The following is a 24,109-nucleotide window of genomic DNA, read 5'->3' on the forward strand; positions in this document are numbered from 1 at the left end:
CTATGTGGCACCTTAAAAGTGTTTTTTTTTCTCATATTTCGTTAGAAATAATTATTTACTCATTTATTTTTGTTATGTTTTAGTTTACTATTATCTTTATCTGTTTATTATATGTTTTAATTAATTGTATTTAATGAGTATTGCTTGCTCACTGTAAGTTAGAGCATAAAAAATGAATCCTACAGCATTCTATTGGACGCTTCCTTGCGATATCCGTCCCGTGCAGCGAAGTGACCTTTTCAATGTCCCCGCTTTGTTTTGCATATTTCTATCCGACGGCTGTGCCATTTGCTTCCTTTTGATCTAATCATAATTACAGAAAATCGCTAAATGGCAGAGAAGAATAGTAACAATAAAAGAAACACATTCCCCCGAAGCGTCCGGGGCCTTACATACACGCACCCACACAATGTATGTGGGCTGTGTGGTGTCGCAAAACCACATTCAGTCGCCCACTCAATTTCCGGAGTTTTCCATCACACCCCCGTTCCACATGCCGTGGGTCCGCTGCCAACAATCCGCTTCACTTAGTGTCCGATTATGGCCCATAATCAGTTGATAAGATCCGTGAGCGTTTGGGAAAATGTCACTTCCCACACACACACACTCGCACACACATAATTGTGGTACGTACTGTTCCACAACGCATGTGTTTCTACTCCGGTCGAAGGGGATCAATAAATTAACGCCCAATCGAAACGGATTCACATTTCAACGGCATTCGGTGGCGCGGTATTGTGAGGCAAGGATGCAAGAGGAACGGAATGGACGCAAAAGCGGTAAAGTATCCTTAAAACCGGAAAACCCGCCTGGATTACCAGGCAGCAGAGCACACTGCCGCGCGTTGTACTACAAGCATAAGCAGTGGAAAAGCTAATAAAACGATACTGTGCGAGAGACAGAGAAGGAGCGATAGTGGGAGACAAAAAGAGAGAGAGTGAGCGTGAGTGTTAGTGAGAGCGGGAACACCGAACAAAGAAAGAATGAGATAAATGTGGTTGGTGCTTTGTCGCTGGCGCTTGAAGCTAAAGCCATACGCACACACGAAGCAACACGCCACGGATGGGAGTATGAATTTTCACACCGTAATGGAGCCGCCTGGTGGTGGTCGTTTCGGAACAGGGAGGGACCGAAACTGCCGCCGAATGGGGGGCGGCACGGTGTGACGTTTGGATAACTTGATTTTCTTCTCTTCCGGTTCGGTAGGTCAAACGGGGACTACTACGATGTACACCGGAAGCATCACCAATTTTTATGGATGTGTGTGAATGTGATTCGAGTGGCTGTTTCATTTACGGGTGAAATGTGTGAAGAGGTTCATTTTTCGATGTTGCGTATTTTACAACCATTAACTCAGCATTTGTTAAGTTGTCTGCTACCATTGATTTGTTGCCCATTGTTTAAAACATTATGTAAATGTTTCGTGTGTAATTTTTTAATTTTTTAACATTTTTTCACAATTTACGAGAAGCATCGAAATTGTTTTAGTGTTTATAATATTTCTTGTAGCATTGTAACACGGAAGCTCTTTTGACAATTCTTCTGTGTTCACTTGCTGATTAACAGTAGCTGTATGCTTTTTTACGTTCAACATAATTTTCGTTAGCTGTTATGTTGTGTAGACATAATTTGTCGGATGACTTGATAACAATCAATCAATATTACTTTACTTTTCTTAATGATCAATAAAATAAATAAAATTTAAAAGTATTCTTACAAATATTTTAGTATTTCTCTTACATTTCATTTGTTTGAAAACAAATAAATCCTATGTTCTATTGTTTCGTAAGAGAAATGTAATTTAGTGAAACCATTAAAGGATGCAATAAATTTCATTAAAATTTTAAACAAAACATAACTGCCATAGCATTGGACCGCTAAGCGGAAAATAATTTTATATTTATTTGTTAACTAACTAAATTGTTGGCAACAGCAATGCTACAATCTATGTAGATATTCTTCGTTTATTTTGCTTTAACCAATTGCAGCCAGTTCTCAAGATACACGGTACCTCATGCTGATTTGGAGACACGTGGTTTTTCAGATTTAACAACTGGGTAAGTTTATAGCACAAAACTGAAGTTAAATGAAAAAAATGGGTCAATATGGGCTTATAGTTATATCAAAACTTTGTGTTATCGTTGAAGGTTAGTAGATGTTATCTTTCCTTGGATGAATGGATGAATAAATAAGGAACCAAGAAGAATGTTGACTCTGTACCAATAAAATATGAGCGATATTGTTCCAGGATTGGACATACGCGAAAATCCGACACATGTTCCTTGCGGATTATTGCGGTGTATGTATGTAGTAGTGTTGTGTATTCTATTACTTGTATATTGGTACATTCCTGAGTGTGAAATTTCACACGCAGAAATACTCCATTTATAAGTTTTGGTTATCAAACTAAGTTGTATGGCGTGTTTTAAACTTTACTCGCTGATAAATTAAGAGTGCCTTTAGCGCTAGTAAGAGTTATTGGGTGACTTTTGCTCGTTTTTGTTGTGTTTTGTAGTGTACAAAGTACGAATAAAATCGTGTTTAAAAAGTGAGCATGAAAAAAATTATAAACTAGCAACGAGAAGGATTTGATATTGTTTTATTTTATTTGTTACTTGATTGAGATTTTTCCAAGCGATGTTTCTGTGGTATTCACCACATGATATAACTCTAGATTTACAGGACAAGTCATTTTTAACGCAATACTTATTGAAGTACAATCCAGCTTTTCGATATAGATCGTAAAATAACGTTCAATTAAACATCACTTTTTTGTTTTCAATGTGTTAGTTACGAAACTTAATTGGTATACATACAATCACAGCCTTTGTTTCAAACCACATGGTCAAATGCAAGGATGAAAGAAGCTTTTATATTTTATGTAATTCATGAAATAAATAACCTTGAAATATTAGCTATGAATTTATCAAGTTATGAATGATGATTGATACCCAACCCACTAGTAAAGTCGACAACAATGAATGATGCCAAACCCCTCAACAATAGAGATATATTTTCCTCCAAGGGGTGGTGAGAAGAAGCTGGGGCGCGATTCGAGACGTGAAATTTGCATTTTCTCCGCGTTTTTACTTAAAAATTAAGTGTTTACTGGGCTCAACCGGGATTTGAACCCGGGACCTCTCGCACCCAAAGCGAGAATCATACCCCTAGACCATTGAGCCGCTTGCAGTGAAGAAACAATAGACCCCAACAGATACTGATTTTCGATCACATGTTGACACACTTTCACCATGACCAGATAGTGATTTCAGCCCCACCACCGCTGGCGAGCAGAGCACCACTCAGCTTCAACCCATTGGCAAACTTTTGTGTGTTGCCATCTGGCCAATCAGTCATGGTTAAGTTAATGAGCAGCACGATAAAACAATAGACTACCCATTGCACGGTCCTCGGGCAGTAGTGAAGCATCTAATTGGAATGCCCCTGCGTCCAGAACCTATTGACACTGTTGTGCTCGGTGCTCACTCTGAACTTTGCCGTTCAAAAGTGAACGAGGGTGGCAATGGTTAATTTAAATGAAGCAATAGTACGGCAGCAGCTTACCACGGCCAAAGAAATTGACGGAAGCTGCGATGTGCCGTATCGCACCTAATCTCTCCACCCGCGATGACGTTTCCCGGCCGTGTCGTGTTCGTTAATTTTCCGTTAAATAAAATTACCCTTCGCGCTCGATGTTGACGCCGGTGATGTTCTGGCTGCTGTGTGGCAGAAACGTGCAGCAAAAAATCGTTTTGCTTGGAACCGTGTGGAAGTGGAAGATGCGCGTAGGTACGCAAAAGAAGGGAACGGAAAATATTGTTGTTGTGCTACAACTGAAGACGATTCATGCCCCGGAACAAGTACAAGACAGGGCAAAGATAAACGATAAAATGAGATCGTACGGCAAGGGTGGAATGACGACGACGGGGAACGACGAAACGCGATGCTGGTGTTGTGTTGTGTTGGTTGGTTGCTTATACGGTGGGTCACCGTAGAAAGCCGTAGCAGCAGTACTAGCCGGCCGCGCGCCTGGTGGTGGTGAAATAGATAACTCGAGAAAGTGGCGTCTGGTACGGTCGTTTTGGAGCCACGGCCTCCCCCCGCCGTTTGTGTGTTGGTGCCCTTCGAATCGAAACAGAGAAACGACCAAAATGAAGGAAAAGATATTATTAAACACGTTTGCAAGAAAAAGCTTCTCCCCGCCAAATGGTACACGGTAGCGGTTTATTTATTGTGGAATTGGGGTGAATCTGTGTTGCGGGAGAGATTTGTCTTGTTTTCGGTAAATCACAATATGATTGGAATCGTAAGCCTGTTGGTTTTCCGCCGAATGGTGTTGTTTTGCATTCTATGCGTAAAATAGCATTAGTAAAAATGCTTACATTAAATAAAGTTGCAGTATTATTTAATAAATGGGAAAATGTTCTCAACTAGTTTTTTTATTTTAAACAATTGAATCAGAATAACTACTCAGCTGACACTTTTAAGAGTCTTGCAACACGGTTATGATTAATTTGGTTGTTGTTTCTCTACACTAACTCAAAACGAAAAATGTATGAAAAATGTAGCTCATAATTCGCATGCCAATAAACAATATTGTCTTTGTTTGTAGAACTAAAATATTGATTAACCGGGTCCTGACTAACCAGTGTCTGAATTACAGGGTTACGCAATAGATACCGAGCACACTGCACTGAATCGTGCAAACGAATAAGATAAATGCGGTAATTGAAATTGAAAGGGGAGCAGAGTTTTGTTTTTATGAAATTCATAAATTAACAAATGATACACAACATAAAAAATTCAAAATAATATTCAATTTTAACAAACAACAAATAAGTATTCTTCTGCCGTTTGTTAAAAAATGAAGTAAACCAGCAATCAAACAAACAAACGCACAACAACAATGGTTCGAGTCTTTGACATTCACTAAGCTGTGCACGCGATTCTATATGAATTGTTGCGTTAAACTTTTTCCAACATAGCTGCTTAATATCTGGTGCTTTCTTAATAATGGTAATATTCTTGTCCTAAACACTAATAATTCCTTATATATTATGCTATATTATTTATCCTTAATTCACATATCTAATGTATGCAAGGCTATGCAACATATTCGGAAATAATTTGGGAAATAGTTTTTTTATGTTGGGAAATGTTTCCTTCCGCAAAGCTTGAATTGGATACTGATTCTTGCATGTATTGAAATTTATTGCTTTCTTTTCCCTGTTGTATGGAAGGTTCCCTGATAAATGGATTATAATGCCAGTTTAAATGTATTTGTGATTTTGTTTATTATTGAATCATATATAAGCACTGAGCTCGTATAAGATAACCTTATTAAACATGCAAGCATTGGAAGCTTATTAACATAAATAAATGAACAATATAAATTAACAGTTTTTGCTCTGTCTGTTATGATCCATATCAAGCCTTGTTTAAAGCCCAGCATCCTTCTCAATCTCAACCACCAACTGTTTATTTATCGCTGCTTTCAATGCCCAGTCAGCGGTCCAGTACCAACATTGCGCAACTGTCTGAACGGAACAGAGTCGTGTGCTCTTCGTACATTCTTCTCAAGCTGCAAATATTAATTACACCAAGCGCAGTGAACGAAACTGCAAGAAGCATACACGACCAGGCTGATCTACCACTGTTTCACCACTAAATCACCCACCCACCCACGGTCGGGTTGCATCATCTGTACCAGTGCGATCTAAAGTGTGATCTCTCACCTACTTTCACCGGCCGGCCGGTTGGAATTCATTTTCATTTCTACGTTTTCATTCCCGTTACGTTGCGCACTACAGTGCTGCTCTTCGTTGGAAAGCGAAAACAACTCCTTAAAGAGGGTAGTAGCATGTTTAGTGTGGCATACTGCTACGGAAGTGTGAGTGTATTAGATAGAAGATGGTAACCGTACACGCGAAATGGGAAAACAAAGCCGTATAAAAAAAATGTTTAAAATTGTTGCTTCTTTTTATTGTGCTCCAGTGGAGGATGAAAATGATTAATATTTCCCCTTTGTCGATGCACTTGCTGATGCACACATTCACAACATGTGGCTCCAACTGTGCGACACTGCAACGGACACGCAACCGACAGTGGCAGTTGCATTCGAACATGTTGTTTATCATGCACGGAAGTATGATATTTTCCAAACAAACCTGATCGCGGGTAGTCCGGCATAGGAAAGCGCTCGATCTATCATTATTAGCGGGGGTCATGTCTTCGCGTGTTTCATAAAGAAATATCAAACACCTCATGCGGGGTAACTGTTTGATTTGTTGCCGCTGCACGCGTTAAAAGTAGGCCAACCAAAGTGTACACCCCACGCTAAGTAAGTTGTGTGGTGTTGGTGTATAGTGTGCTGTGCATGAGAGAGAGACGATGGCGACAGTCACCGAATGACATGCATTGTGTTGTTTTTTAGCCACATTTATATCGGGCTGGGTTGGTGAAAGGACAACAACTGTGTGGTTGGTTTGCAAAAGATGAAGGTTTCTGGGAGATTTTTCGGGATAAATATGTGTTTCTCACATGTGTAAGGCGCCGTGGCTTAGTTGGTTAAAGCGCCTGTCTAGTAAACAGGAGATCGTGAGTTCGAATCTCGCCGGAGCCTAGGAAACTCGTCCTTGTTGTTCTTCAGAGAGAGAAGTTCAGGAAGTTTCTGTGTAGATACATTTTTATATACATAAAGAGTAATTAAGGTTTATATACGCGCTTAGTGCAATTACGATGTGTTTGCTACCTTCGTACCTTGGAATGCAGAATTTAATTTTTATATATTCAAACCACTCATGTTTACTGATTTTACTGTCAGACTGTTAAAATTGATTGCTTTAAACATCAACCTGACGACCCCGATTTCACTCCAGACGTAGTACGTCATAATAGCTGTGGTGTCCGAGCGGTTAAGGAGATGGACTTGAAATCCATTGGGTTCTACCCGCACAGGTTCGAATCCTGTCTACAGCGTTCCTAACTAAGCTATGCCTTGCACTTGACTTGTGAAAGAGCAATCGGTATGAAGCTTTTTTTATAAGAAAATAATCTTTTCCAGAATGTCCACATACAAAATATGAGGTAATCCTCCTACGCTAATGATAATTAATGAATAAACTGGAATGTAACACGAATGTTTTTTCGACACTTTAATCCTATTGATAAGAAGTATGATTAACGCTCTCACCTACACCACTATGCAAATCAATCAAAATCTCCTCAAAGTACACTCGATAACTTCAAGACGAGAGAGCATCCATGGTGTTCATTCAATCGTCCTCAAGGCGACCCAATTTCCACAAGTAATAAAAAGTTGAAGACACAACCGTATTGACATTTCCGGAAGGTTCATCCTTCCCGTGCTGAAACAACCTACGCGTACCTTCTACCCTGACTCCTGACAACGGCGCCATCGCACCGTAATGCTGACGCCCAACCAGCGTTACAACGACAGTGAGCCTCGTTCATGTTGTTTTTTGCACATTGGCCAAACTTCTGCACCATAAGTCTATCATCCCACGCACATCCCACCATAATTCGCACGAAATCGTAGCAGTTTGGAAGAATATTTGAAGAGTCCATGATTCGCTAGTAACACGTTGCTTGCGGGTTCCAGCGTGGGCTAAATGGGTTCATAGATCCTTACGCATCGGGTGTCCCGTTCTTAATAAGGTGGTCTTTGAAGGTCTTTGAACAAACCAGCGTATGATAGCGAGCTATTTCCCCTGATGCACTAAGATTCACTGGAACACGAATACGCGGAACCGAAAGGCCTGGGAATCACCGGGAATGGCTTCAGCTATCTCGAAGTGAAGAAACTGTGATGAACGAATCGCTGGAACAATCACCATTAAAAAGTTTCGGTGAAGTCTATCAAGGGCAAGCTATCGAATGCAATGCAATTTTGTTTTTTGACAGCTTCGTGTTAAATGGCTACTCTGCTGGAACAAAATTACGGTGTCGGAAAACAGTCCCAGGAATTCGACGGAATGGTGTTTTAGATGGCCGGGTTTCCTTACTCATCTACATTGGTGTGTTAGCCTTTTTGGGGGAAATTTCATGATGGAAGCTTACTAGAATTTTTTAGAAATTCTGTGAACTCTGATCACGGCACCGAGCCTTTTCCGAAAGTCTTGTGGGAATTTTACAATTTCTCATAGATTTTGATGTCTTTCAAAGATATTTTAAAATGTTGATTATCTATTGTTTGTTTGTTAGTGTCGTGCAATATATTTCAGTGCAGCAGTCAAAGCTGCAAAGTCGACAAAAAACGCACACAAAGCGCAAGGATTTAACTCCTGCTTATCACAGTATCAGGTTCTGGTGTTTTCAGATTCTGATCCGATGTTTAAGAAACATTTAATGGGTTTGACCGTGAATAAGATAAGTAAAAATGCATCTGCATCTCGGTGAGGTCTTCTCACCAACCATCCAACGCGGAGAAAAAGGTCAACGAACGGGAAAGCGATAAACAGAAGGAAAAAGTGTATGGGCCCGTTTGAAAACGGGACCCCTCCTGGCAGAGAGGATGTCTTTTTTCTTCCAACCCCGTACCGTACTTATAATGTTGAGCTGTGTGTCCCCTACCGTGTCATCGCATTCGCATATGTTTATTTGTGTGTAGATACATTTTGTGGCCTCGGTGCGCATCCGTCGACGTCGTCGGGTAGTTCTTGTGGGTGCATCCGCTTGGTCATGTGAGCACAGGCGGAGGATGGACGGTAGAAATCTGCTTAGAGTGAGAATCCAACAAGCCGATACGGTTACTACCACCTGCTACAGTTCCCTGCACACCGCGCTTGCCTCTGTGGCTCTTTACCTATCGAGTCCTTCAGTCCTTAATTTCTGGTGGTGTACGTGCTTTAGAACGAGAGAGAGAAAGTGAAAGGTGTGATGGAGATAGTATGCGAGTGTACATTTTACTCTGTGCGTCAGGAAGGCTTCTCGACTCGTCGGCATGCTGCGAAAGGATGACATCGAAGCGTCCTTTGCATAACGTAAAGAAGAGAGAGAGATGGAGAGAAGGAACACAGTATAGTGAGAGCGAGAGAAGTAGCGAAAGAGTGAGAAAAAGAGGCCACTGTTTCTCACTCATGCAACGATCCAATACGGGTAGACATTAAAGAATGAAGTTTATTGAAAAATCGCTCGTCCGTTGTACAAGTACGACAATGAAAGGGAAAATGAATGAACAGCGGAGGGTGAAAAGTCTCTCTATGCCCGTCATCAGCACACGGCAGTGGGCCGTAGCAGCATATGGATCGATGTGAAACGAATGAAAGAGAAGCAAACAGAATCTATCATGCGCTCTTTATCGCTCGCTTATTTTCCTCCTCATCCGCCGAACCATTCTCCACTCACCGTGGAAGATTGTTGAAATGCAATGCAAACGTGATTTCCATCACGTACGAGCATAAATGCCGCATATACCGACCAGCAGAGGACACACAGCCCGGCTTGGAAATGATGGCATATTATGTTGTGTTTTATTGTGGGTCGATTTTCTAAAGCCGCTTGAAACTGCTGGTGGTTTTCGGTACGTTTTCGTGCCCGGACGGACCATCTCGTGGATGGTGTGGTAGTTTTGGGATTTTCGGTATTCATTACACTTTTTCCAATTAAAGCTAAAAGCACCCTTACACACTACCCCGCGGGTGGTGAAGGGCTCTCGTTGGGAAGCTCTGGGGGCAATTTGTTGCCACCGCGATGGATTTAAACGGTGCGATTGTGACGGCCTTTGGGGTGGGTTTCGGTACCGTTCGAACGAGCTTTACAAATGATTGCCTGACTATTTGCCCTAACGTCTAATAAGTCTATTATTATTGTTTTATTAATTATTTGTGCATGAGAAAGTCGAAAACACGCGTGCTCTGTGGAGTTTACTGTCCTTTCGTTATGCATACAGCATTAGACTAACATTATAGAATATATGTGGTTGCTCTATTCAACTTTAAACATTCGTTCAACAAGTTTAGAAGCCATGAGCACACCTTTCTGGCCAGTGACAACGTGTCAAGTGACTACCGGTGAGGTGCATTTGCTGAAGTATACAATCAATTCGACACCTTATGGAGAGTCACCGTCATCGCAATCCTCACCATCATCATCATCAAGAGGCTGCCCATTAACAAGGGAGGAGGTTGTTTAACATACCACCGAATGGCCTCTGATACATTCGCTTTTATGTTTTTTTTTTGCTTGGTGGCAGCGTTAGTACTCGCTTCGATCCCTTCACACTTTTCGTACACGCTCGCCGTGTTGGTTTACATACGTCGACCCGGGAGGATAAACTCGATTATAGCAGCCGGATTTTATGGTATTTGCCATCGTCGGCATCGTCACAGTGCCGATTCGGTGCACCTTTACCAAAACTGTACCTTCCATTGATAAAGGACGAAACGGGGCCCCTTTTTCACCGTGATTCTTCGAAACAGTTCCCAGCGAAAAGGAGGAGAAAGAATGGTTCCTTCACGTGTCGGTTTTGTTTTGTTTTTTTTTTGGTTTGGTTTGAATTGTCGACGGTGTTATCCGCTTGTGCATGATTGTTAAATTCGGGCGAATGTTGTAGAAATTATTTTTTTAAACGTATTTTTTTTTTGCTTCTTGCTTAACTTACTTTTACAAGGGTAACGCTGTGTTTAGTGTTAGGGTGTATGAATTCTCCTAATTCAACTGCATATTTAGCGGAAATCGCACTGTATACATTTTTCAATTAATCTTGAATATGTGACCTTCCGGACCACTTTTAAAAGATTCCGACTGTAAGTCTCTAAATAATAATGTTTACTCAGGTCTTGCGTTACTGGATTATGATCATTTTTATCGCGTAATCGATCATACTTTAATCATGTTAATGAAAAGTTATCGTCTTTAGTTAAGCTAATTAGTGGAAGCATTCATTTGTTTTAATATTCCTTACTTGACCCTGCCATTAGTACCCAGTTTTACTTCAACCCTTGTATTGCTTTATACGACTCTATTTTATCGCGTGTTTCGATGCGAAAACTGTTTAATCAACAATCTACACGGTGGAACAACGAAACAACTGTAGCAATTGGTGCACTTTGATAAATTGAGTTGCGCTGCGTTTACGTGTGCAATGGGGGCCATTGTTTGTATCAACAGGTGCTGGAAGATTCCGAACGCTGGAAAGATCGAACGGGTTCCATGGTGTAATGGTTAGCACTCAGGACTTTGAATCCTGCGATCCGAGTTCAAATCTCGGTGGAACCTTTGCGGTTGCGCATCTCTCTCCCTTGTAGTATCTCTCTCATTGCTGAGAAACAACAGAGGTTTTTGATTTGTGCGTGAATGGAACGATTTTGCTGCTGTTGTACTCGAATGTGCCTATTTTATTAACTATGGTCGCAGTAGTAGTGGGGCAATTTAGTTTGTTCGTGCGAGAGGGATAAAAAGAAGGAAGAGGACGGGAGGGAGGGAAGAGTTGTTATTGATGGAAAAGCGCAACCAAAACCCGTCGCACTTAAACCTCTCAATATATTATTGCTTTCTTTCTGTATGTTTCGCTTTTTTATGAGATGTAATTATAACTTCGCTGCGATTATGTTGTAAAAATTATCACTGAAAATTAGTTTGAAATCATCATGAATTCAATTAAACAAAGTTTAGCTGTGCTCTACACTGGTTGATCTAACAATACACAAACAAACAAATGATAAGTATTGGTTGCTTCTGTGATAATATTTTATGTACAATTTTAAATGTTTTAAATGTTTTTATCATTGGTTGATAGTGACGGTAGAATTGGATCATGCATTAATGACAGTGTTTTTTTAAATTGTTTGGATTATTCTGCGTTTCTTGTTATTTATTTCATGGAGTACTATATCTGAGATGGATTAGAGCGAACCGGTAAAGTATATTGAGTGTCAATGTCTGTCATCATGTTTTGAAGGCTTATAAACAAATGTATTATTGATTATACTGATTATTTAGCTCATGAGTTTACCGTCAAATTTTAACTTCATAAGCAACATGATATCCGTAGCCATTGGGTCAACCACACTCACACATAATAGCCAGTATCGTACTCATCGGTCGATCACATCTCCCGGCACACGGCTTCTTCTACATACGAATTCCTGGGACAATTAATCTCCCGCCAGTCCTTTTCAAAAAAAAAAAAACGGAACCCAGGTCGTGCATTTTTTCATTCCTATCGACCATTCGAAAAGTTTGTTCACATCAAGCAACAGAGCTTTTTTGAAGAACTGCTCTCACATCTCGCCCCTGGTGTAGAGCACAACCTTGCCTCAACACGGTGCTGCCGGCCACTCACAATCGTCATTCGATACTTCCCTTCTTGAAGTTTGGGCCCCGCGCTGACATCCGTACCGTGTTGCTGTGCTGCTGCTGCTACATGCAGTCAGAGGACGGCATCGATGGCAGATGCGCCAGGGCAGTGTTTCTCCTCCTTCGTCCCTCGGAGTGTGTCTGGCGTGGCAACAACAACCCCAGCAGCGAAAAACTTTCCTCTCACTGCACCTTTCAAGATGAAGACGCAAACCTTACCTCACCCAAAAGAGTACCGTAGCAACAAACAAAAAACATCCACAACTCAACCAAAACCAAACTAAATTTCGTCCTCTCCCATCAGGGCACTGGCAGAAGGGACCCTCATGTTCCTGTCGGTAGGTCTGAGTAGAGTCCAAAACATCAACAAAAAATCCTCCCCTCCTGTGTTCTTTCCTTTTCGCTTTATGCTGTAGTCTTTAATCGCTGCAAGAAGGACCCAAGAAGGACGTGCAGTGCAACGACAGGATCACACCGTCTCCGAATCCAACGGGGTCATTCACATCGCCGTCATCCCCTATGGCATATGTGTGCACGCTTTGGGCGCGCGATCTTTTAATCTTCTCTCCCTACTCGTCCCATTCGTTCGTTCTTTGGGCACCTTTTTTTTTCTTTCCGGCCAGTCCGTCGGCGGCGTTTCCATCCATCTTTCGATTAGTTCGAAGAAATTAATCTTGCTCCGACGAAGGAAGGAACGAAGAAGGCAACAACTGCCCCCTTGTACCCTTTCTGTCCTGCGTCTGCTGAGATCTCGATCTGGATCGTTTCACGCACCCATCGAGATTCACGCAACTCACCTTCAGCTCACGCTCACCTCACACTCGCTCACCAGCCTACGCAGCCTACGCTAAACGCTTCATTCTCTAATCGAATGTATTCGTCCTCTTTTCAAACATTTGTTTCGCCTTTGTTTTCGCCTTTGCTTGTACGTTACTTCGTTCCCACTTTTGTTGATTCCTCTGCGCTCAAAACGTTTCTATATGCTTTTGGTTTTATTACTTTTTCGGCTCCATTTCTTAATGCCATTTTACATGCTGTTGCTGTTCCGTTTGCTTATTACGCGCCGTTTTTAGTCAGCTTCGATACGTTTGTGTGTGTGTTTTTTTTTCAGTTGTTTTCTGTCGCTTGATTGTAGGCTTTTTTCATCTTCTCTTTCTTCCAGCGACGTTAATATCCCCCTTTATGTATTAGGTTTTATTGCCATTTGTTCGATCCCTATTGCTGTTTTTGGCGGGCGAACTCCGTTTTGTCGACGATGAAAGCCGAGGTTGAATTTTTTTTTCGGCCAATCGGTAAGGTATGGAAAAGACAAAAGATTTTATCGCCATTTAGCACTGTTTTCCAGCTAGCACCAGCTAGCAGCGGGGCAATCGGATACCTTTACCCATTCGGAACGGTTCTGGTGATGTGAGTCGTGCACACGCATCCTTCCATATTGAATCCCTGCTTCGTTGGGTGGTCCAGTGCATCAAGTAAAGCGTGTATTTGTGTGTGTGTGTGTGTGCAGTAGAATCCCTTTAACACATGGTCATTACACCAGCCTTTAATGAATGGGATTAGGGCAGAGAATTCAGTAGAAAGGGTTGAACTAGAGTGATGACGAAATGATTTTGAATTTGCTCATCGAAAATGTGAATTAATGTGCGTAAATGAGGTAATTGGAATATTAAAAACGAGATTTGTATTTGATATGTGAGTTGTACAAGAGGTATTATTGTCATATTTGTTTAAAACTTATGTTAAAATAGCATTACATTATTAAATTGACTTACAAATGTATTTCAAGCAATGTCGAAAGAGTATGGAATTAAAAACCTCAAAAATCGTCATAAAAATATTAACAACATCCCTCAATTTTCTGTTTTATTTACTAATAATTACAAAAACAGTCTCGAACAATCTACCCTGAATGACAGGTTATCATGTAAATCGTACATGCAATTTCTTAGTAATTTATGTATGTAAGGCATTCTTCCCAAGGCTTTCCGAATCGTAATAAACAAACCAAACCAAAACCAAATTCGTAGATCTAATTTGGAAAACAAGTCTGCCATTAAAACAGGGCTCTTAAAATTAAACCCAGCAAAATAATTAATCTTCTCCAGTGGGCTCACATTTTCACGACCCTTGGATGAACGGAAAGTGAAAAAGTAATCAGCAAGAATGTGTTTCAATCGTGTGTGTTTGTAACATCCGATTCCAGAATTTGATGTGCGTCCCATGCGGACGGACGAAGGTGGTTGGTCGGGAAAATTCCTGGAACCATCCGGGCTGTGTTAAGCCGAAACCAAAGCGCACGTACGTGTGTGCGTTTGCGTGGATGAAGGTGTAACATAGAGTAAGATCAATGAAATTCTTGAACCATGTACCAACCCTGGACCCTGCCTGGACCATGTCTGTAGCCTTCTGGAAGCCCAACAAAGCCGTGCGGCATACTTGAGATGTTTTTCCCATCGATGTTAGCTGGCCGTTGATCGTTGATCATTTTTCAACACTCACCCCTCCCCCTGGGGGAACACCAACCCAACGCGCGCACCTGCCATCGGTCGATTGGATCGTGGGATCGTTCACCGTGTGTGGTTGGGGCTGGGTGGATGAGCCAAACATTCCTTAATGTCTGTCCACACAATCGGAACGGAATCGATCGTTCGATGGGGTGATGGGGTTTGAATTGGGATTTTATTCGTTGTGGTGCAATAAAGCAAAAGCCTTCCAAAGCAACAAGAAATGACTTCTTACTTTGGCTTTTCGGTTTGCCTCTTGCCAGACATTCGTCACGCATTCGTCCTCCCAATAAGGCGGCAGTGTGTATACTGGCGTACGCTTAAGATGGAAGCGCTTTCCACCCCAAGAACTGTTTGTGGAACTGGAACAACAATTTTTCATCACTAATCTTCCCATAAGGTTTTCTTTCCCGCATTCCCCCCCCCGCCCGGCGGGTTCCATGTGCCGGTAAGTTGGTCCACCGTTGAAGGAAAGCGTACAAAATTGCGTCGATCAATGAGACTGCGTGTGTATCATTCATCCCCAGCTTTGCTATGCTCACTGTGCGCTGCACTGTAGCTCTCTCCGGTGAGCAGATGAGCCCAAATGGAGGTCACTCTTGTCCATCAAAGTGTTGTGTTATTGTTCCCACTGTTGATTGTTGTTTGCTTGGCGTTCTTTTCGGGTGTTCCGTTCTGTTCGGATCGTGTAATCGTGACGGTTCCGTTCCGAAAAAGGCCTCATGAATATTATCCATCGTACACAACCGTAAGCGGGGCGAGATGTAGGAAAGCAAACTGCTTTGCATCTGAACCGTGGCTAAGCAAACAAGCATGATGATTGGGATGTTAGAAATGCTGAATGGAGCGTATTTTTGGGGAGATTAAATATGGTTTCGGTGGAATATATTTGTAAGGCCGTCCAACAGTAAGGCAAGGTGTCAAGACGGGGGAAAATAATCCTTTCCAGCCACTATTGAGGCTTTACAGATCAAAAAGGATATTACCCCTAATGTGGGTGTTTATCTTAAAGATAATTAATTAAATCTCTTTTTCATGATTATGCTTAATGTAGTTTGTACTGTTCTACGAAATGTTTTATTCCCAATAGGTAAGGTTCAGGCTTACTAATGGGATCCACTTTTTTGTAGTACACAAGAAGAACTATCTTCGATCATAGAATCTATTGTGAACTGGATCTCTTACAAGTGGAATCTGGCTACAATTTAGTTACAATATACTAACACGAATAGTTGCACATCATGCATAGTTCCATTCTGGAATATTTAGATCCGAAGATATTCTTCAATAATTTCGACAAAGCGCCCACTTTTAGAACAGTTCACTCTATCGTGTGTGTGACAAAGTCGGGTTTTATAAGTCTCAAATTTAAGATAAACTGTAGAATAATTAGAATTTGTGGGTCTATGCATCCATCCCTTTTCTACAGTTCCAGTATTCCTTTTTAAATAAAGTCGGACTTCAAAGCTACTGTCGATATCTTGTCCACATCAATAGTTCGTAGATTGGGGCAGATCATACTCTACGCTAGAAAGTTTAAGCTTTAAGCCTGTATCTGTCAAAAATCCAGGTACCGGGCTGTATCATTCTGTACAGATTCGTAAAGGACGTAGCATTTTGACATAAAGAATGACACAAGGGATCATTTTTGTTAACTACAATATGAGAAAAATCGATTAAAGTTTAGAAATTTTATTTTAATTTCAATTCATTTAAAATAATATACAAGTCTGATTATTAATATAATCCTTTTTCAGTTGTTTATTGTTAAAAAAAATTGTTTACATTTTTCGCACACGGGAAACATGGCCTAACTTGGCTCAGAGCAGCTAGCAAAATTCTTCGTTATGACATTTGTCGAGCTTGGGTTAGCTGCTTTCATTAGGGCGGATAAACCTGGAAACGTCAAAATGTAAGCAAAAAAAAAAGAAGCTTAGCTTAGAGTATGATTCCGGCCAATGTTGGTTTTAGAATGAGCGAATGAAAAACCTGTAGCAATACTCTTCCCTTCTATTATGAATAGATGTTGTTTAAGTGTTCTATCTATAAACAGTGACTTAAAACGCATCCTCTATTTTTGATTAACATTGTAATTGTAAATATTTTATATTTAGATACATGGAAAAATCACCAAGTTGTTACATAAATCTAATTTAAAGCGCTATTGTTCGATGCTGACGCTTTACAATAAAACCGTCATGGCGATGAAATCAAAAATGTCTTCAATTTTTAAGCGGTTCTGGCAGATTGAATTATGTTTGATAAACCCGTTTCCTTGCTATCTTAATCAAAGCCTTGTAATGGCGAGTCTCATTAGTTTATTTTAGCAAAGCAGTGAAAATATTCGCCAGCCCAGCAGGGCTGGCACTCTTTGTACGGGGTTGAGAAAAAGCATTTCGAATATTAATCACTTCTATACCCATTAGAACCGATTTGTTTTAATTATCTACAGACGAAGAAGGTGAAGTTGTTTGATACAGTGAAAGATTTCAACCATCGCCAGGTTGGGCGCTCGGGTCCGCGGACGGTGTGTTGGCCGGTGTGTCCGTGAAGAGCAGCGATATAAAAGTGCGATGAAAATCGTAAAATCATACTCGCGTGCACCGTTACGCTTTATGGTGTCTTTCTGTGCCGTTTTACGATGGGAAAAGCCGGCGGTGGCTTCCGATGATGATGATGATGGGCCCTTGTCAGCGTTTATGAAGTTACTGCTGTGCTTTGGTGCGTCTTAGGTTTTTGACGGGTGCGTGAATCGTCCGCTAGAACAGTTGATTCCGGCTCCTATAAAGCGTTAAAGGCAAAACGGGGGGTTTTTTTATACATCGATAGTCTTGTGTGTTGTACGGGGTGAACATCGTGTAATATTGTGAACATTTATTTTGAATAAAATTACCCGGCATATTACATAAAATATCTCCGTTTGACGCCGTGGAGCGATTCTTACTCACTACTACAACTGTCAATTGCTTCACAGTCTACTACGGTTAAGCAGTAACTCGCACTGCACACGAAAGATAGCGCGACATGTTCAGCGCGATTGCTAACCGAAACTCCGAAGCGAAGGTAAACCAAACAAGACGCCTTTTTGCCGCACTTTACAACGTTTTGCAATCGCCATCGACCCTTGAAACGAATTTTTCCTTTTCCGAAGGGCAATTCCGTCACCATCACCTCCTGTTGCCGTTGCCGTGCCGTGTGTTTACCGCTACAGCTACTACCGGGGCTGGTGTTAGTGGTGATAGCAGTAGTAGTAGTAACAATGTGTGCAGTAGTAATAGAAACGGAATCTATCTCCGCACGGCCAAGATTAATGCGGAGAGTGTAGTGAACGGTGGGGACGAAAATTAATGAAAATTTTCTGAAACCTACTCACCGCATCCATCGTTTCCACCCCACTGCCATCCATGCGCCTTCGTGATCCGTTATTTGTCATCGTCACCTCCCCGCAAAACGACGGTTCCTTATACACCGCAGCTCCTACTTACGAACCCCCCCCCCCCCCCCCCCTCTCCCCCTTCCCCCTTGCAATGCGCCCTTCAAGTGGGGAGACACGCAGCCTTAGTATCAGTGTGTGCGCGCGACCGAAGAACAACGAGGTGAAGGTGAAAGTTACAAAGTTACGGTGACACCGGGGGTAAACGAGGCTGTTGTTGTAGCGGGGAGGGATGCGAATGGGGGTGATTTGTAACTAAGAAAAGAGGGTTGTATGAGAATGTCAGAGCAAGAGAGAGCGAGAGAGAAGCTATTAAAAGTGCGCACCACGCTGTGTGCTCTTGGATGCACGAAACGAGAGCGAAATGCTATGAATGAAGAGAAGTGAGTGAGAAAGAGCGAAACCCACTGCACAGGGTGTGAAAGAGATGAGGAAAACGGTAAAGGTAGAGCAATAGGGGAAAGACAGCACAATTGAAAACGGTGTCATTTGACGGGAGGGAAGGCAAAAAGAGAACGACGATTGGAGTAAACGAAACAATAGAAAGAAGGGAGCGAATACCGGCGTCTAACTTATCTTACCACCCACCACCCTTTGCAAACCGCTTGAACCACCCACCCACCCATTATGAAGCGTTTTTTGATGGGGTAAATTTGTTTGGCGTTGTTTTTCCTCTTTTTCTCACACATCCTTCCGTTATCTGCGACCCAACCATCAAGGCAAAGGGGTAGGAAGCAGTGCGAGAGGGGGAGGGTTTTCCCTATCAGAAAAAGGGTGTTTAGGTGCTGTGTTAATAAGCACAACTTCATAACCCAATCATTTCTGCCAATTTCATCATCTGTATCAATTGGGCCGTTGTTTTGCTTGCTCTACTGAGGTTAGTTTGCGGTTTGTCGCGATTTATGCCGTCTGGTAGATGTTTGGCAGCACACATACACACACATACACACACACACGCACGGTGGAATCGAAGGTGAATGCTGGTACAGTGGCGGTTGCAACAGCAACGGATCGGTTGTCGGTGGCCCTCGACGCGCACGTTGCATTAGACGAACACCAAAAGCAGCACAGACAGTGTGAAAGAGAGTGAAGCGTTTAAGAGAGAGAGACAAAAAAACCTTCCTTGCATGAAAAGGAAATAGGCTTGCACGGTAGAAGAGGGTGTTACAAGGGCGTGTAGGGGGATGAAACAGGGTGGTGATAAATACTCGTAAATCGTGCTGTTGCTACTGCTGCTGTTGCTATTGCTACTTGCGTTGCTCGGACAACACAGTCTCGCACTGCGAGAAGCCACTCAGCGAAATCCCATGAGCGACTCACGAAGGGAAATCAGCTGAGCGCACCGCTCGTGCACGCACACACCGTGCGAGGCGAGGGCACTCACCACGCACACAGCGAAACGGCTGCCGGTGGTTATGAAAGTGTGTGTGTGCGTGCGTGAAACACTAACACAAGCAGCGCTCGCAGTGAAACCGAAACCAGCTGAGCGATTTTCTTCGACACCTCGTTTTGCTTCCTCTTGCGGGCCCGGTTCCTTCTTCTCGCGTGCAGGTGATTCGAGGCTGATCCGAGCGCGCGCGTGTGTTTGTGTGTGCGTGAAGGGGAATTCCTGCTCGTGGGTGACGGAATTCGCGTGCTCCATCCCGCACACCTTCCCGTCCCGCAAGCACCACACTTGTTTCGTTTCGCTGCATTTCGGGACCGTGCAGAAATGGGAAACCCGTACACAAGTTGTCGAATGCAGCAGGTAAGCGGGTGTGTGTGTGTGTGTGTGGGAGACGCGACCGTTCATTGCTGAACGCGCGCGATGCCCTTGTGTGTGCTTCGCCCCGAGAGAGCTTATGCTTTTGTGTGTGCCGTCTGTTTCGTCTGGCCGTCCGGTTTCTCTCCTCATTGCCCTACCACCCGCCGACTTCCACCGTCCAGCCGGGTGTTTCGCGTTAGTGCGCGCTGCTTATGCTTGCTGGCAGTTGCGCTAAGTTTGGGTTTTAATCACGCAAAACAAGCAGGCACAGCAAATGATAGTAATGGTCCCCATCGACACAAAAGGGGCACACAAAGGGCTTGACGCGATACCGGCAACTCTTGGTGCAACTCTTTCGGGTGACAGCAGCACCGAAAGACGTTGGATTATGATGGGCGAGCGAGGTGTACGAGAAGTGTGCGAAAAGTAGTCCACCTGTGTCTGACCGACCACAACCGCGACACTCGCAAATGTGTGGTTTCTTTGTCCCCGTTACTTTTTTGATAATAACTACAGGCTACAGTTTTTGGAATAAATCGTAATGGTTGAACGTGTGTTTGTTCGATAAGAATTGTGAAAAGAGCTCCTGCACATGCTTAACAGCTGACAATTGGTTTGGTTGTGTAGTTGTACAGCAATCAAATCAAGAAAATTTATTGAGTGTTCTAATGACATAAAATTGGAGGGATAATAAAATCCTGAAGAATGAATGCATATATTGCACGTGGTGACGTGGAAAAAAAGGAGTAAAAAAGTGCGCAGCCGGTAGGATTCGAACCTACGCTCCCAGAGGGAATCTGATTTCTAGTCAGACGCCTTAACCGCTCGGCCACGACTGCTCTTGCCGGGGTGCGGTACAAACGTTTACAAAACCTATTGGCCGATACTTTGCCCAAAACTTTTCCTGCTTTATGTTTTTCTTCGCTTCACTTCACACCGTGTCACCCATGGCAACAAACCACCCAACCGCACCCCTTCCAACATCCCCCTGAACCGTTCCTGTGTGTGCGTTGTTGTTTTTTCCTCAGTTCGCTAAATCTTCCACGGCATGTTGTTGAACACGGCCTTTCCGCTGTGTGCGCGATGTTTTGCGAACCGAACAACGATGACGCGCCCGATGAAGGTGACGTTGATGTTACGTCAACGCGGCATAACGACGCTCCGCAGTGTGGTATATACACACACAAAGGACAGAGCCTGGCTTTTAAGTGTGGAAGAATACGCACGAACCAAAGAAGTTCCTGTACGCGCTCTGCGTTCTATACTCGATGCTGCGTAATTAAATCACCATAAAGGGAAGAAGTGTCTTGGGGAATGGAAAAAACCGAATTTGCCTTAGGTTTTTTTTTTTCAGATGTCCATGCAAAGTGTTCGTATTTTCCTTCTCCGGTTATACAATCTTTTAAAATGTCATCAATTGCAGTGGCGGTGAAAATGGGGCCAGATTCTAGTCCGCTTCTTAACATATCGGTATTTTGATTTGTTCTCACCCATTTTCTGTTCCGGACTGAAACCTTCAATCGATAATCGATAATTGCTTCAATTCATAAAAAAAGCATCTTTGATTCGCCGAACGGTTTCATGCTAGACAGTCAAATCTTTAGCTAATGAAACCAAGCAAGTCGTATTAAACATAATTTCATTCAATGTATTCAACTGTAGCAGTACGAATATCTTAATTTTCTAGAATGTTGAAGTGATATAATTTTATTTTAATTTATCTTCTTTTGCAGGTTTTAGAAACAAAAGATACAATTCTTGACTCCGTGTTATTGCAAAATTCATCAAGCTTTGTAATGAAAGGTATTGTCGAGCTTTATCATGTACCTAAATATAGTATGCGATATTGTAGTTCAAGGTTTTCTTTATCTGTAGTCTTCACATTTCTACAGTTTATGAATGGGGTTGAAAATGGGGTCAGTGAAAAATTTTACCTGTTAGTAATCAACAAACTACCTCAGTTACTCAAAAGTTTTGACTTGTTACTGAAAAAAAAAACAACTGAACCCAGACACGAATACTCAGGGCCATTAATACTCAATCTTCTAGTTAGAAAAGTGATTGGAAAGACTCATAGATCTAGCAAGCACAGCCCCATAAACTATGAAAAGCGTACAAAATGTTCAAAAAACGACTAAAATATGCAGTGGATCCCCACATCACACTGTCCGTTCGAAGGGAAAGTTTGGATGAAGAAGCGCATTCGCCAAGATAAGACAACAAACCCCACGGAGGTAGCCTGCTTTGTATGTGGCAAAAGTCGTTCATAAAGTGTGCGTGTGTATGCGTGTTTATGCACCACCCGTACTCAGGGGGTTCAAGTGCGTACGGAACGTCGCGTCAAGTCGGAACGTCTAGCAGCAGCAACAGCAGGTGGTGATGCCCTTCCGGAGACATCGAGATAAAGGACGGTCGGCGAGTACTGGCTGCGTACGGTGGTGGTGTGCGAAGCGGGTGCCTGTGGCTCAGTGTTGGACGCTACACTCGCTGCAAATTAAGTTCCAATAAAACACACCACCGCTTGATAATCAGCCAAAACAACTACGGGAAGGGGAAACTTCGATGATGATCTGTGCGCATCTGAGACACACTTCCGTCTCGTTTACTGCTCTCCGTTTAGGAGCAGTGGCAAATGTTGATTGGAACGCTGCAACGTTCCGGCATTATGCTACTTCTACTACACAACCGCCGAGCGAAACCAACGAAATCGACACAAACTTTCGCTTGCTTCATTTCCATTTTGGATGGCGAAAAACTGTACTCTGAAGAAGCGCGCCGCCCCGCACAGGTGTGTAAGCTAATCACTTGAAAATCAAACCACGAAAAGGCGCATTATCAGAAGAACTGACTTACGTAGATGAAGCGCTAGCAGGGGATGATGTAGTGTGTCTTTTTTGCTGTTCCTCCGTTCTCCATAGTCGGGGAAGCAAAACAGATCCAACCGAAAAACGGGGCACAAACACCACGCAAACACCATTTATTGCCACGAAGTCACATAATTTCGGTAGGTCACGTAATCGTTAAGCAAATGAGAAGGAGAAAAGTGTCCGGGCAGGGGTGTGTTGTGGAGGGTTTTCTTGACGGCACTGTTGCGAGTGGTTCGTTCCATTGCTTCGTGACTACGTTCAGCACAACAACAGCGGTGTGGTGTGTGTGTGCGTGATTATGGGCATGTGCTGCCAAGCAAAAGTAAGCAACGCCGCTTTTTGCGCCTACTATGACTTTATGCTGCTCCGTTTTTTTCCTTTCAACAGCGAAGCAAAATAACACCACCACTACCCGCACTGTTTAATGGAAGAGATTCAGACAGAGAGCCACCGAGAGAAGTCGAAAAAGAGAGAGAAAGTTTAAGGGTATTTTTTCTGAATTTTCCTTATTTTATTTCGATCGCATCGAAGAAGGCAGGCGAGCGGAGTTGGCCACCACACTACACAACGCGCGGACGCATGTGTTTGTTTTGGCAAGGGACATGTCTTTCAGGAAGAGTAGTTTTCTTCTGGACAGGGGGTAGAAGAAGCAGGCGTAGTTGGGTGTATGTCGTTGTGGAGGGGTTGTTTATAATTGAACACGATGTGAAATTATGAAAAGTTGATAATGATTTTTGAGCAAAATACTTCTTTTTCTTTTATAATCTCACACATTTCACAGTTCAGTTAAAGGAAGGGAAGGAGTAGAAAACAAGAAACTACCGGAGAGGTTCATCCCTCTGATACACATAAAAACGCAGTCGGTAGGATTCGAACCTACGCTCCCAGAGGGAATCTGATTTCTAGTCAGACGCCTTAACCGCTCGGCCACGACTGCATGTCGAATTTCGATCTCGCAGATTTGTACAGGTGTGGGAAGCTGCAGCCTTTAAAATTGGCAATTAGTAATTTTAATGCGTATATTATTATATTGTTTTCAGTATTACATGAGCTTACTTGCGAGTAAACGTCTGGCATTGCAAAATGGAATAGAAATAATTATTTTGAATCCTACCTTATTAATATTAAATAACTTTAATATTGCTCTGACGTGCTAATCGTTAGCGTGTTTGTGTGAATCTGTTGATGGTTGGTTTGCTGCTGCACTCACTACACTCTTCTCGTGGTATTTATGTAACTATAT

General features: G+C 42.5%; 6 non-coding genes across 6 annotated transcripts; 3 read left to right on the forward strand and 3 right to left on the reverse strand.

The window, feature by feature from the left end:
* Nucleotides 1-3,110: 3,110 nt before the first annotated feature.
* On the reverse strand, nt 3,111-3,182 carry Trnap-ugg (transfer RNA proline (anticodon UGG)). Its single transcript has one exon. It is a non-coding gene; the product is annotated as a tRNA-Pro (tRNA).
* A 3,366-nt stretch (nt 3,183-6,548) lies between these two features.
* On the forward strand, nt 6,549-6,622 carry Trnat-agu (transfer RNA threonine (anticodon AGU)). The gene has a single exon. It is a non-coding gene; the product is annotated as a tRNA-Thr (tRNA).
* Nucleotides 6,623-6,896: 274 nt separating this feature from the next.
* On the forward strand, nt 6,897-6,978 carry Trnas-uga (transfer RNA serine (anticodon UGA)). Its single transcript has one exon. It is a non-coding gene; the product is annotated as a tRNA-Ser (tRNA).
* Nucleotides 6,979-11,166: 4,188 nt separating this feature from the next.
* Nucleotides 11,167-11,238, forward strand: Trnaq-uug (transfer RNA glutamine (anticodon UUG)). The gene has a single exon. It is a non-coding gene; the product is annotated as a tRNA-Gln (tRNA).
* Nucleotides 11,239-20,756: 9,518 nt separating this feature from the next.
* Nucleotides 20,757-20,838, reverse strand: Trnas-aga (transfer RNA serine (anticodon AGA)). Its single transcript has one exon. It is a non-coding gene; the product is annotated as a tRNA-Ser (tRNA).
* Nucleotides 20,839-23,721: 2,883 nt separating this feature from the next.
* Nucleotides 23,722-23,803, reverse strand: Trnas-aga (transfer RNA serine (anticodon AGA)). Its single transcript has one exon. It is a non-coding gene; the product is annotated as a tRNA-Ser (tRNA).
* Nucleotides 23,804-24,109: the final 306 nt, after the last annotated feature.

The sequence above is a fragment of the Anopheles marshallii genome, chromosome 2, assembly GCF_943734725.1.
Source record: "Anopheles marshallii chromosome 2, idAnoMarsDA_429_01, whole genome shotgun sequence".
Classification (NCBI taxonomy): Eukaryota; Metazoa; Arthropoda; class Insecta; order Diptera; family Culicidae; genus Anopheles; species Anopheles marshallii.